We start from the raw sequence: 13,773 nt of genomic DNA, 5'->3' as shown, positions 1-13,773 counted from the left end.
AATCCTTTTCTGTTTTCATTTTGCTCGTTAGTCTGTTCAAAAAGACAAATCTGATGAGGACAAACTGGGAACAGCACATGAGCGCACAAATATCGGTATCAAATATCGATACTGGCACTGATATTGTGGATGTTGGCCTTTAGTCGGCCTTAAGTTGTTTGTTGTCGATGGTGTTTCAGTCGGCCAATTATTTTATTTAGATTGTAAGATTTTGATTGGACAACAGCCGAAAGGACCTGGAGTGAATCGTGGGTTTAATCCTCCTTTTTATAACTCACTCACTCACTCACTCACTCACTCAAAGTCCTGGTCAACAAGCACAGATCAGAGTCATAACCTCAACACACATTTAGACAATCACAAAAATGTGTTCCAAAAGCAGTTACAAAACATAGGTCCCATTTCCAGACCTTTCGACTTGGATCTAAACTGATCTATTGAAATCTGTTCTTCTAGTTTCCAGTAAGTTATTCCACGTTGAGGGAGCAGAATATTGAAATGCCATTTGACCAGTGTCTGTGTGAACACATGGTACAGTTCAACACTGAGATTGCAGATCACACTGTTTATCTGTGTTTGTTGAGTTTAAGCACAGAGATCACATTATACACTTGTAAATAACCAGTGGCTCAGAGTCCAGAGCTGCCCGCACAGTTCACAGTTTTGAGTCAGAGGATTACAGTTCAGATCTATTGCTGAGAGGCAGATGGTAAACAGCCATTTTAAACTTTAAACTGAATGCTTTTGCCAGTTTCACTCCCTTTTATAGTGGACTAATCAATCGACTGAGGCGTTTTGTATTCCTACTACTGCAGCCTCAAGTAGGAGGTGTGGATGAATATTGAAAGTTGCTGGCAGCACAAATAAGGGTGGTTACATGACATAATTATTGTTTGTGAAGTACACTTTGCAATTAAAAAACGACTTCCTATCCCACTGACACATATCAATATGTATTTATTTATTCAAACGGCCTTCCAGGACATAAGACCTCATTAGGCCCGAGTGCCACAAGCTGGCGAGAGGCCTATTAATCTCGTAAGGCCGTGCGAAGCACGGCTGCGAAAGTACGCACGTAGTGCGCACGAAATCGAGCGCGAAGCGCTTGCCCACTTCCAAACACTCACTAACGCACTCCTTCACTCACGCACGCCCCGTGCATACTAATTAGTAGTAGGAAAATGGAACATTACCGTTGTAAACGGGCGAAGCCCGTGCAAAAGTGCGCACTAAACGAGCACTTTACATTGGGGTCGTCATCCCCATATAAAGCACTCATTTACCCTAAGTACCTCACGAATACGTTCCCCATCTCTTGCATGTTCCGTGCATATAAACCATGTAATGCAAAAATTGAACATTATTACTGTATAGAGGGCCAAAAACACAAAGTGGGCGGAGCCCACTCAAAATTAACGAAAGTACCCGTCAGTGACCAGGGACCCACACCATGAGGTAGGAAAGCGCGAGCGCTTTCCGAAAATGTATAGTTTATGATATTTGAAAAATGGGAAACATCGTTTTCGCATCGGAATATTATTAGGCCCGAGCCCCAGCAGGGCGGAGGGCCTAAAGGCAGCGTTGCAACTGTCTGTTTGGTACCCCGTCGCCCCTGGCAAGTACAGTGAACTAGCCCATGCCGAAGGCATGGATCATGCATACTTACTCCTGCTATGACAGAAATAGTCGACAATGAGTGAATGGGCGTAGCCCATTCACTCATTGTTGACAACAGCAGCGCGAAGCGCTGCATTCCTCCAAAAACCCTCCTGGCACCGTCCTGAACGCGAGAGTCCATGCCGCAGGCATGGGCCATGCTTGTATCTGCTCAAATCAATGGAAGTCTATGGGGAGTGGGCGGGGCATCCCGACGGAATAGGGAGTGACGAGCGCGTAAGCGCTCGTAATGATGATTCCTCCCCATGGCGGCATCGGGAAGGCTTAGAGCTTTCAAACGATGTATAATTTGTTGTTATAGTGGAAACGGCTATATTGTTTTTGCTAAAAATATTATTATTTTTTATTAGGCCCGAGCCCCAGCAGGGCGGAGGGCCTATTGCTCCCGCAACGCTGCCGAAGGCAGCGTTGCAACTGTCTGACCAAACATGCGGGCGCAGCCCGCATGTTTGGTGCCCCGTCGCCCCTGGCAAGTACAGTGAACTAGCCCATGCCGAAGGCATGGATCATGCATACTTACTCCTGCTATGACAGAAATAGTCAACAATTAGTGAATGGGCGTAGCCCATTCACTAATTGTTGACAACAGCAGCGCGAAGCGCTGCATTCCTCCAAAAACCCTCCTGGCATCGTCCCGTATGCGAGAATCCATGCCGCAGGCATGGGCCATGCTTGTATCTGCTCAAATCAATGGAAGTCTATGGGGAGTGGGCGGGGCATCCCGACGGAATAGGGAGTGACGAGCGCGTAAGCGCTCGTAATGATAATTCCACCCCATGGCGGCATCGGGAAGGCTTAGAGCTTTCAAACGATGTATCATTTGTTGTTATAGTAAAAACGGCTATATTGTTTTTGCTAAAAATATTATTATTATTATTATTATTATTATTTTTCTTGTTCTTCTTCAGCGCTTTGATCTCTAATTTGACCCCCTGAACATGCTCAAAAACTCACCAAACTTTGCCCAAAATTCAGAATCGGCGAAAAATTTTATTTTTTCTGGGCCATTTTTTTTTTCGTTAAAAAATGGCGCGACAGTGCCACCGACAAAAGTCAAAATACATTCCGCCTATGGGAGACACCCCGAGGTCAACTTTGTCGTAAAGCTACGAAATTCGGGACACGCATTCCTCTCGTGAGGACAAACAAAAAAAATCATTGTGGCCACGCCCCCAGACTTACCCTATGGCCGCCATCTTCCTTTGAAAATGAAAACAAGCTGTGTTAGCCATTTTGTTCACGTCAAACTTTGACGAACTCCTCCTAGGGCGTTTTGCCCACCGACTTCAAAATCGGCGTACGTCCTCTGGACAAGTGGGGCATCTAAAGTTATCCAAATTTTAAGGATAACTTTTACGGTCTCTGTGCGACGGAGCCGCAAACGTTTCCCAGAATTCTGACTATTTGGCTTTCAGAGTGGCCTATAAACAATAGAGTTTTTCCAAATGACATGATATTTTGAACAAAATTCTAATTTGCCATCCTGATCATAAAAGTATGAGAGCCAAAGTCATATTTTGTACGGCGTAACCGTAGCGTTGACAGAAACATCCCATGTTATCCTTATGGGAAAATCGTAGAATCGCTCAAATCGCCACATTTTTACACTTCACACTTTAACAAACTCCTCCTAGGGCGATTGCCCGATCAAGTTCATATTTGGAGAATATCATCTACACAAGCGGGCCATCAAAACTTACCCATATTTTGATTCTAAGTGCTACGGTCTCTGTGTGGCGGACCCGCAAATAAATGTCAGAAATGGGAAAACAGCGAAATCTCTAAAATGACCACATTTTTACGCTTCACACTTTTACAAACTCCTCCTAGGGCGATTGCCCGATCAAGCTCATATTTGGGGGAAATCATCTACACAAACGGGGCATCAAAAGTTAGTCATATTTTGATTTTAGGTGGTACGGTCTCTGTGCCGTGGAGCTGCAAATATACTGTCAGAAATGGGAAAACAGCGAAATCTCTGAAATGTTCACATTTACGCTTCACACTTTAACAAACTCCTCTAAGGGCAATAGCTCGATCAAGCTCATATTTGGGGAAAATCATCTACACAAGCGGGGCATCAAAAGTTATCCATATTTATATTCTAAGGGCTACGGTCTCTGTGCGGCGGCGCAGCAAATTTGACTGACACTTGTGTTCATTTGCACTGGATTGGCCATGTCCAATGTGTCGCCGTCTGTCAAGTTCTTTTTTAATTCAACACACAATAAGGGCGCCATCTTTATCAAGTCGAAAGTGCAGAGTCGGAAGGCCGGCGGCCCGCGAGGGCCGTTGGATGCCGCTTGCGGCTTTAATTTTTCTTGTTCTTCTTCAGCGCTTTGATCTCTAATTTGACCCCCTGAACATGCTCAAAAACTCACCAAACTTTGCCCAAAATTCAGAATCGGTGAAAAATTTTATTTTTTCTGGGCCATTTTTTTTTTCGTTAAAAAATGGCGCGACAGCGCCACCGACAAAAGTCAAAATACATTGCGCCTATGGGAGACGCCCCGAGGTCAACTTTGGCGTAAAGCTACGAAATTCGGGACACGCATTCCTCTCGTGAGGATAAACAAAAAAAAACATTGTGGCCACGCCCCCAAACTTACCCTATGGCCGCCATCTTCCTTTGAAAATGAAAACAAGCTGAGTTAGCCATTTTGTTTACGTCAAACTTTGACGAACTCCTCCTAGGGCGTTTTGCCCACCGACTTCAAAATCGGCGTACGTCCTCTGGACAAGTGGGGCATCTAAAGTTATTCAATTTTTTGAGATACCTTTTACGGTCTGTGTGCGGCGCAGCCGCAAAGTTGGACAACTTATTTTGGAATATTGCAGGTCTAAAAATTGCTCCCATTTGATCAAAACCAGTCCGATTAGGACCAAATTTGAATCAGTTGTTAAACTTTCTAGTTTGGACCAGTTTAGGCTGACAAAATTGAAATGGCAGTGATAGCGCCCCCTACAGAGTGACCTTTAAATTAACATTGAAGGTCAAAAATTAGTTTTACCAAAATTGTCTAAACTTTACCCAAAATTCTATTTTGCCGTCCCGATCACAAAAGCCAATCACAAAAATGCCTAAATTTTTACGCCGTAGTCGTAGCGATGACAGAAACCTCCCATGTTATCCCTATGGGAAAACCACAAAATCTCTCAAATTACCACATTTTTATGTTTTACACTTTAACGAAGTCCTCCTAGTGCGTTTTGCCCACCAACCTCAAAATCGGTGTACGTCCTCTAGACAAGTGGTGTATCTAAAGTTATCAAAATTTTAAGGATAACTTTTACGGTCTTTGTGCGACGGAGCCGCAAACGTTTCCCAGAATTCTGACTATTTGGCCTTCAGAGTGGCCTATAAACAATAGAGTTTTTCCAAATGACATGATATTTTGAACAAAATTCTAATTTGCCATCCTGATCATAAAAGTATGAGAGCCAAAGTCATATTTTGTACGGCGTAACCGTAGCGTTGACAGAAACATCCCATGTTATCCTTATGGGAAAATCGTAGAATCGCTCAAATCACCACATTTTTACGCTTCACACTTTAATGAACTCCTCCTAGGGCGATTGTCCGATCAAGTTCATATTTGGAGAATATCATCTACACAAGCGGGGCATCAAAACTTACCCATATTTTGATTCTAAGTGCTACGGTCTCTGTGTGGCGGACCCGCAAATATATGTCAGAAATGGGAAAACAGCGAAATCTCTAAAATCACCACATTTTTACGCTTCACACTTTAACGAACTCCTCCTAGGGCGATTGCCCGATCAAGCTCATATTTGGGGAAAATCATCTACACAAACGGGGCATCAAAAGTTATCCATATTTTGATTTTAAGTGGTACGGTCTCTGTGCCGTGGAGCTGCAAATATACTGTCACAAATGGGAAAAACGCCAAATCCTTGAAATGTTCACATTTACGCTTCACACTTTAACAAACTCCTCCGTGGGCAATAGCTCGATCAAGCTTTACTTTGGGAAAAATCATCTACACAAGCGGGGCATCAAAAGGTATCCATATTTTTATTCCAAGTGCTACGGTCTCTGTGCGGCGGCGCAGCAAATTTGACTGACACTTGTGTTCATTTGCACTGGATTGGCCATGTCCAATGTGTCGCCGTCTGTCAAGTTCTTTTTTTATTCAAGACACAATAAGGGCGCCATCTTTATCAAGTCAAAAGCGCAGAGTCGGAAGGCCGGCGGCCCGCGAGGGCCGTTGGATGCCGCTTGCGGCTTTAATTTTTCTTGTTCTTCTGCTTTTTGATCTCTAATTTGACCCCCTGAACATGCTCAAAAACTCACCAAACTTTGCCCAAAATTCAGAATCGGCGAAAAATTTGATTTTTTCTGGGCCATTTTTTTTTTCGTTAAAAAATGGCGCGACAGCGCCACCGACAAAAGTCAAAATACATTGCGCCTATGGGAGACGCCCCGAGGTCAACTTTGGCGTAAAGCTACGAAATTCGGGACACGCATTCCTCTCGTGAGGACGAACAAAAAAAATCATTGTGGCCACGCCCCCAGACTTACCCTATGGCCGCCATCTTCCTTTGAAAATGAAAATACGCTGTGTTAGTCATTTTGTTCACGTCAAACTTTGACGAACTCCTCCTAGGGCGTTTTGCCCACCGACTTCAAAATCGGCGTACGTCCTCTGGACAAGTGGGGCATCTAAAGTTATTCAATTTTTTGAGATACCTTTAACGGTCTGTGTGCGGCGCAGCCGCAAAGTTGGACAACTTATTTTGGAATATTGCAGATCTAAAAATTGCTCCCATTTGATCAAAACCAGTCCGATTAGGACCAAATTTGAATCAGTTGTTAAACTTTCTAGTTTGGACCAGTTTAGGCTGACAAAATTGAAATGGGCGCGATAGCGCCCCCTACAGAGTGACCTTTAAATTAACATTGAAGGTCAAAAATTAGTTTTACCAAAATTGTCTAAACTTTACCCAAAATTCTATTTTGCCGTCCCGATCACAAAAGCCAATCACAAAAATGCCTTATTTTTTACGGCGTAGTCGTAGCGATGACAGAAACCTTCCATGTTATCCCTATGGGAAAACCACCAAATCTCTCAAATTACCACATTTTTATGTTTTACACTTTAACGAAGTCCTCCTAGTGCGTTTTGCCCACCAACCTCAAAATCGGTGTACGTCCTCTAGACAAGTAGTGCATCTAAAGTTATCCAAATTTTAAGGATAACTTTTACGGTCTCTGTGCGACGGAGCCGCAAACGTTTCCCAGAATTCTGACTATTTGGCCTTCAGAGTGGCCTATAAACAATAGAGTTTTTCCAAATGACATGATATTTTGAACAAAATTCTAATTTGCCATCCTGATCATAAAAGTATGAGAGCCAAAGTCATATTTTGTACGGCGTAACCGTAGCGATGACAGAAACATCCCATGTTATCCTTATGGGAAAATCGTAGAATCGCTCAAATCACCACATTTTTACGCTTCACACTTTAACAAACTCCTCCTAGGGCGATTGTCCGATCAAGTTCATATTTGGAGAATATCATCTACACAAGCGGGGCATCAAAACTTACCCATATTTTGATTCTAAGTGCTACGGTCTCTGTGTGGCGGACCCGCAAATATATGTCAGAAATGGGAAAACAGCGAAATCTCTGAAATGTTCACATTTACGCTTCACACTTTAATGAACTCCTCTGTGGGCAATAGCTCGATCAAGCTCATATTTGGGGAAAATCATCTACACAAGCGCGGCATCAAAAGTTATCCATATTTTTATTCCAAGTGCTACGGTCTCTGTGCGGCGGCGCAGCAAATTTGACTGACACTTGTGTTCATTTGCACTGGATTGGCCATGTCCAATGTGTCGCCGTCTGTCAAGTTCTTTTTTTATTCAACACACAATAAGGGCGCCATCTTTATCAAGTCAAAAGCGCAGAGTCGGAAGGCCGGCGGCCCGCGAGGGCCGTTGGATGCCGCTTGCGGCTTTAATTTTTCTTGTTCTTCTTCAGCGCTTTGATCTCTAATTTGACCCCCTGAACATGCTCAAAAACTCACCAAACTTTGCCCAAAATTCAGAATCGGCGAAAAATTTTATTTTTTCTGGGCCATTTTTTTTTTCGTTAAAAAATGGCGCGACAGTGCCACCGACAAAAGTCAAAATACATTCCGCCTATGGGAGACACCCCGAGGTCAACTTTGTCGTAAAGCTACGAAATTCGGGACACGCATTCCTCTCGTGAGGACAAACAAAAAAAAATCATTGTGGCCACGCCCCCAGACTTACCCTATGGCCGCCATCTTCCTTTGAAAATGAAAACAAGCTGTGTTAGCCATTTTGTTCACGTCAAACTTTGACGAACTCCTCCTAGGGCGTTTTGCCCACCGACTTCAAAATCGGCGTACGTCCTCTGGACAAGTGGGGCATCTAAAGTTATCCAGATTTTAAGGATAACTTTTACGGTCTCTGTGCGACGGAGCCGCAAACGTTTCCCAGAATTCTGACTATTTGGCTTTCAGAGTGGCCTATAAACAATAGAGTTTTTCCAAATGACATGATATTTTGAACAAAATTCTAATTTGCCATCCTGATCATAAAAGTATGAGAGCCAAAGTCATATTTTGTACGGCGTAACCGTAGCGTTGACAGAAACATCCCATGTTATCCTTATGGGAAAATCGTAGAATCGCTCAAATCACCACATTTTTACACTTCACACTTTAACAAACTCCTCCTAGGGCGATTGCCCGATCAAGTTCATATTTGGAGAATATCATCTACACAAGCGGGCCATCAAAACTTACCCATATTTTGATTCTAAGTGCTACGGTCTCTGTGTGGCGGACCCGCAAATAAATGTCAGAAATGGGAAAACAGCGAAATCTCTAAAATGACCACATTTTTACGCTTCACACTTTTACAAACTCCTCCTAGGGCGATTGCCCGATCAAGCTCATATTTGGGGGAAATCATCTACACAAACGGGGCATCAAAAGTTAGTCATATTTTGATTTTAGGTGGTACGGTCTCTGTGCCGTGGAGCTGCAAATATACTGTCAGAAATGGGAAAACAGCGAAATCTCTGAAATGTTCACATTTACGCTTCACACTTTAACAAACTCCTCTAAGGGCAATAGCTCGATCAAGCTCATATTTGGGGAAAATCATCTACACAAGCGGGGCATCAAAAGTTATCCATATTTATATTCTAAGGGCTACGGTCTCTGTGCGGCGGCGCAGCAAATTTGACTGACACTTGTGTTCATTTGCACTGGATTGGCCATGTCCAATGTGTCGCCGTCTGTCAAGTTCTTTTTTAATTCAACACACAATAAGGGCGCCATCTTTATCAAGTCGAAAGTGCAGAGTCGGAAGGCCGGCGGCCCGCGAGGGCCGTTGGATGCCGCTTGCGGCTTTAATTTTTCTTGTTCTTCTTCAGCGCTTTGATCTCTAATTTGACCCCCTGAACATGCTCAAAAACTCACCAAACTTTGCCCAAAATTCAGAATCGGTGAAAAATTTTATTTTTTCTGGGCCATTTTTTTTTTCGTTAAAAAATGGCGCGACAGCGCCACCGACAAAAGTCAAAATACATTGCGCCTATGGGAGACGCCCCGAGGTCAACTTTGGCGTAAAGCTACGAAATTCGGGACACGCATTCCTCTCGTGAGGATAAACAAAAAAAATCATTGTGGCCACGCCCCCAAACTTACCCTATGGCCGCCATCTTCCTTTGAAAATGAAAACAAGCTGAGTTAGCCATTTTGTTTACGTCAAACTTTGACGAACTCCTCCTAGGGCGTTTTGCCCACCGACTTCAAAATCGGCGTACGTCCTCTGGACAAGTGGGGCATCTAAAGTTATTCAATTTTTTGAGATACCTTTTACGGTCTGTGTGCGGCGCAGCCGCAAAGTTGGACAACTTATTTTGGAATATTGCAGGTCTAAAAATTGCTCCCATTTGATCAAAACCAGTCCGATTAGGACCAAATTTGAATCAGTTGTTAAACTTTCTAGTTTGGACCAGTTTAGGCTGACAAAATTGAAATGGCAGTGATAGCGCCCCCTACAGAGTGACCTTTAAATTAACATTGAAGGTCAAAAATTAGTTTTACCAAAATTGTCTAAACTTTACCCAAAATTCTATTTTGCCGTCCCGATCACAAAAGCCAATCACAAAAATGCCTAAATTTTTACGCCGTAGTCGTAGCGATGACAGAAACCTCCCATGTTATCCCTATGGGAAAACCACAAAATCTCTCAAATTACCACATTTTTATGTTTTACACTTTAACGAAGTCCTCCTAGTGCGTTTTGCCCACCAACCTCAAAATCGGTGTACGTCCTCTAGACAAGTGGTGTATCTAAAGTTATCCAAATTTTAAGGATAACTTTTACGGTCTTTGTGCGACGGAGCCGCAAACGTTTCCCAGAATTCTGACTATTTGGCCTTCAGAGTGGCCTATAAACAATAGAGTTTTTCCAAATGACATGATATTTTGAACAAAATTCTAATTTGCCATCCTGATCATAAAAGTATGAGAGCCAAAGTCATATTTTGTACGGCGTAACCGTAGCGTTGACAGAAACATCCCATGTTATCCTTATGGGAAAATCGTAGAATCGCTCAAATCACCACATTTTTACGCTTCACACTTTAATGAACTCCTCCTAGGGCGATTGTCCGATCAAGTTCATATTTGGAGAATATCATCTACACAAGCGGGGCATCAAAACTTACCCATATTTTGATTCTAAATGCTACGGTCTCTGTGTGGCGGACCCGCAAATATATGTCAGAAATGGGAAAACAGCGAAATCTCTAAAATCACCACATTTTTACGCTTCACACTTTAACGAACTCCTCCTAGGGCGATTGCCCGATCAAGCTCATATTTGGGGAAAATCATCTACACAAACGGGGCATCAAAAGTTATCCATATTTTGATTTTAAGTGGTACGGTCTCTGTGCCGTGGAGCTGCAAATATACTGTCACAAATGGGAAAAACGCCAAATCCTTGAAATGTTCACATTTACGCTTCACACTTTAACAAACTCCTCCGTGGGCAATAGCTCGATCAAGCTTTACTTTGGGAAAAATCATCTACACAAGCGGGGCATCAAAAGGTATCCATATTTTTATTCCAAGTGCTACGGTCTCTGTGCGGCGGCGCAGCAAATTTGACTGACACTTGTGTTCATTTGCACTGGATTGGCCATGTCCAATGTGTCGCCGTCTGTCAAGTTCTTTTTTTATTCAAGACACAATAAGGGCGCCATCTTTATCAAGTCAAAAGCGCAGAGTCGGAAGGCCGGCGGCCCGCGAGGGCCGTTGGATGCCGCTTGCGGCTTTAATTTTTCTTGTTCTTCTGCTTTTTGATCTCTAATTTGACCCCCTGAACATGCTCAAAAACTCACCAAACTTTGCCCAAAATTCAGAATCGGCGAAAAATTTGATTTTTTCTGGGCCATTTTTTTTTTCGTTAAAAAATGGCGCGACAGCGCCACCGACAAAAGTCAAAATACATTGCGCCTATGGGAGACGCCCGAGGTCAACTTTGGCGTAAAGCTACGAAATTCGGGACACGCATTCCTCTCGTGAGGACGAACAAAAAAAATCATTGTGGCCACGCCCCCAGACTTACCCTATGGCCGCCATCTTCCTTTGAAAATGAAAATACGCTGTGTTAGTCATTTTGTTCACGTCAAACTTTGACGAACTCCTCCTAGGGCGTTTTGCCCACCGACTTCAAAATCGGCGTACGTCCTCTGGACAAGTGGGGCATCTAAAGTTATTCAATTTTTTGAGATACCTTTAACGGTCTGTGTGCGGCGCAGCCGCAAAGTTGGACAACTTATTTTGGAATATTGCAGATCTAAAAATTGCTCCCATTTGATCAAAACCAGTCCGATTAGGACCAAATTTGAATCAGTTGTTAAACTTTCTAGTTTGGACCAGTTTAGGCTGACAAAATTGAAATGGCCGCGATAGCGCCCCCTACAGAGTGACCTTTAAATTAACATTGAAGGTCAAAAATTAGTTTTACCAAAATTGTCTAAACTTTACCCAAAATTCTATTTTGCCGTCCCGATCACAAAAGCCAATCACAAAAATGCCTAAATTTTTACGGCGTAGTCGTAGCGATGACAGAAACCTCCCATGTTATCCCTATGGGAAAACCGCAAAATCTCTCAAATTACCACATTTTTATGTTTTACACTTCAACGAACTCCTCCTAGTGCGTTTTGCCCACCAACCTCAAAATCGGTGTACGTCCTCTAGACAAGTGGTGCATCTAAAGTTATCCAAATTTTAAGGATAACTTTTACGGTCTCTGTGCGACGGAGCCGCAAACGTTTCCCAGAATTCTGACTATTTGGCCTTCAGAGTGGCCTATAAACAATAGAGTTTTTCCAAATGACATGACATTTTGCACTAAATTCTAATTTGCCATCCTGATCATACAAGTATGAGAGCCAAAGTCATATTTTGTACGGCGTAACCGTAGCGTTGACAGAAACATCCCATGTTATCCGTATGGGAAAATCGTAGAATCGCTCAAATCACCACATTTTTACACTTCACACTTTAACAAACTCCTCCTAGGGCGATTGTCCGATCAAGCTCATATTTGGGGAAAATCATCTACACAAGCGGGCCATCAAAACTTATCCATATTTTGATTCTAAGTGCTACGGTCTCTGTGTGGCGGACCCGCAAATATATGTCAGAAATGGGAAAACAGCGAAATCTCCAAAATGACCACATTTTCACGCTTCACACTTTCACCAACTCCTCCTAGGCCGATTGCCCGATCAAGCTCATATTTGGGGAAATCATCTACACAAATGGGGCATCAAAAGTTATCCATATTTTGATTTTAAGTGCTACGGTCTCTGTGCCGTGGAGCTGCAAATATACTGTCACAAATGGGAAAAACGCCAAATCCTTGAAATGTTCACATTTATGCTTCACACTTTAATGAACTCCTCTGTGGGCAATAGCTCGATCAAGCTCATATTTGGGAAAAATAATCTACACAAGCGGAGCATCAAAAGTTATCCATATTTTTATTCCAAGTGTCACGGTCTCTGTGCGCTGGAGCTGCACATTTGACCGACATTTGTGTTCATTTGCACTGGTTAAGCACAGCATTGTACATGTCCAATGTGTCGCTGTCTTAGTTCTTAGACAATTGCGTTAGCGCCATCTCTGTAAAATGCAGAGAGCAGAGTCGGAAGGCCGGCGGCCCGCGAGGGCCGTTGGATGCCGCTTGCGGCTTTAATTCTTTCTTCTTTCTTCTTCTCGGGACCAACCCCCCTATTTTTCACCCAGTGAACATTGACGAAAAGTCACAAAAATTTGCACACCTCTAAAAATCGTGCCTCTCTACATTCTGGCTATTTCCCTTTTCTAAAATAAAAAAAATTGGCCCGTCAGCGCCCCCAAATGTACCAAAAATGCATTGAGAGATGGGAAATGACCCAAAAAAAATCTGATCGTAGAATCATGAAATTTGGCGCAGAGGTAGATGGTGACAAGAGAAGTAAAAAATATTACTACGGCAACGCCGTCCGCCCAACCAAATGTCGGCCATATTGCTTCAAAAATGGCTAAACATGACTTCGGAGTTCTTCCAAACGTCGTACTTTTACGAACTCCTCCCAGGGTGGTGGCCCTAAAAAGCTGAAATTTGGTGAAAATGCTACTGAGGAGTGGGACATCAAAATTTATCCAAATTACATTGATACCTCTCACGGTCTCTGTGCGGCAAAGCCGCAAACTGTTGCAAGAATTTCAGAAATCTCCCATATTAACATCTCTGCCGTTTGCGCAGATAAAGTCCGAATTGCGTCAAATTAGAATCAGTTGTTAAACTCTTTGCCCTAAACCTACTTGAAGTGAAATAAATTAATTTGGAGCCACAGCGCCCCCTACAGATTTTATATGGAGGTTAAATATTTAGTTTTGCGAAATTATATGAAATTTGACACACAACTCAATTTTGGCATCCCCATCAAAAAAGTCAATGAGACCCATGTCATAATTGTTATGGCGTTGCCGTAACGATGACCGAAACCTTCCATGTTATTCCA

General features: G+C 43.0%; 1 protein-coding gene across 1 annotated transcript in view; it reads left to right on the top strand.

The window, feature by feature from the left end:
- snx17 (sorting nexin 17) overlaps positions 1-13,773 on the top strand; it is a 34,519-nt gene that overhangs the window by 15,187 nt on the left and 5,559 nt on the right. The gene's annotated exons all lie outside the window — the stretch shown is intronic.

Source organism: Eucyclogobius newberryi, unplaced genomic scaffold (genome assembly GCF_026437365.1).
Source record: "Eucyclogobius newberryi isolate DKJ021-1_F unplaced genomic scaffold, fEucNew1.0.hap1 SCAF_1, whole genome shotgun sequence".
In the NCBI taxonomy this organism is placed as follows: Eukaryota; Metazoa; Chordata; class Actinopteri; order Gobiiformes; family Gobiidae; genus Eucyclogobius; species Eucyclogobius newberryi.
The sequence above is the reverse complement of the archived record's forward strand: the minus strand, read 5'-3'. Positions and strand labels throughout refer to the sequence as shown.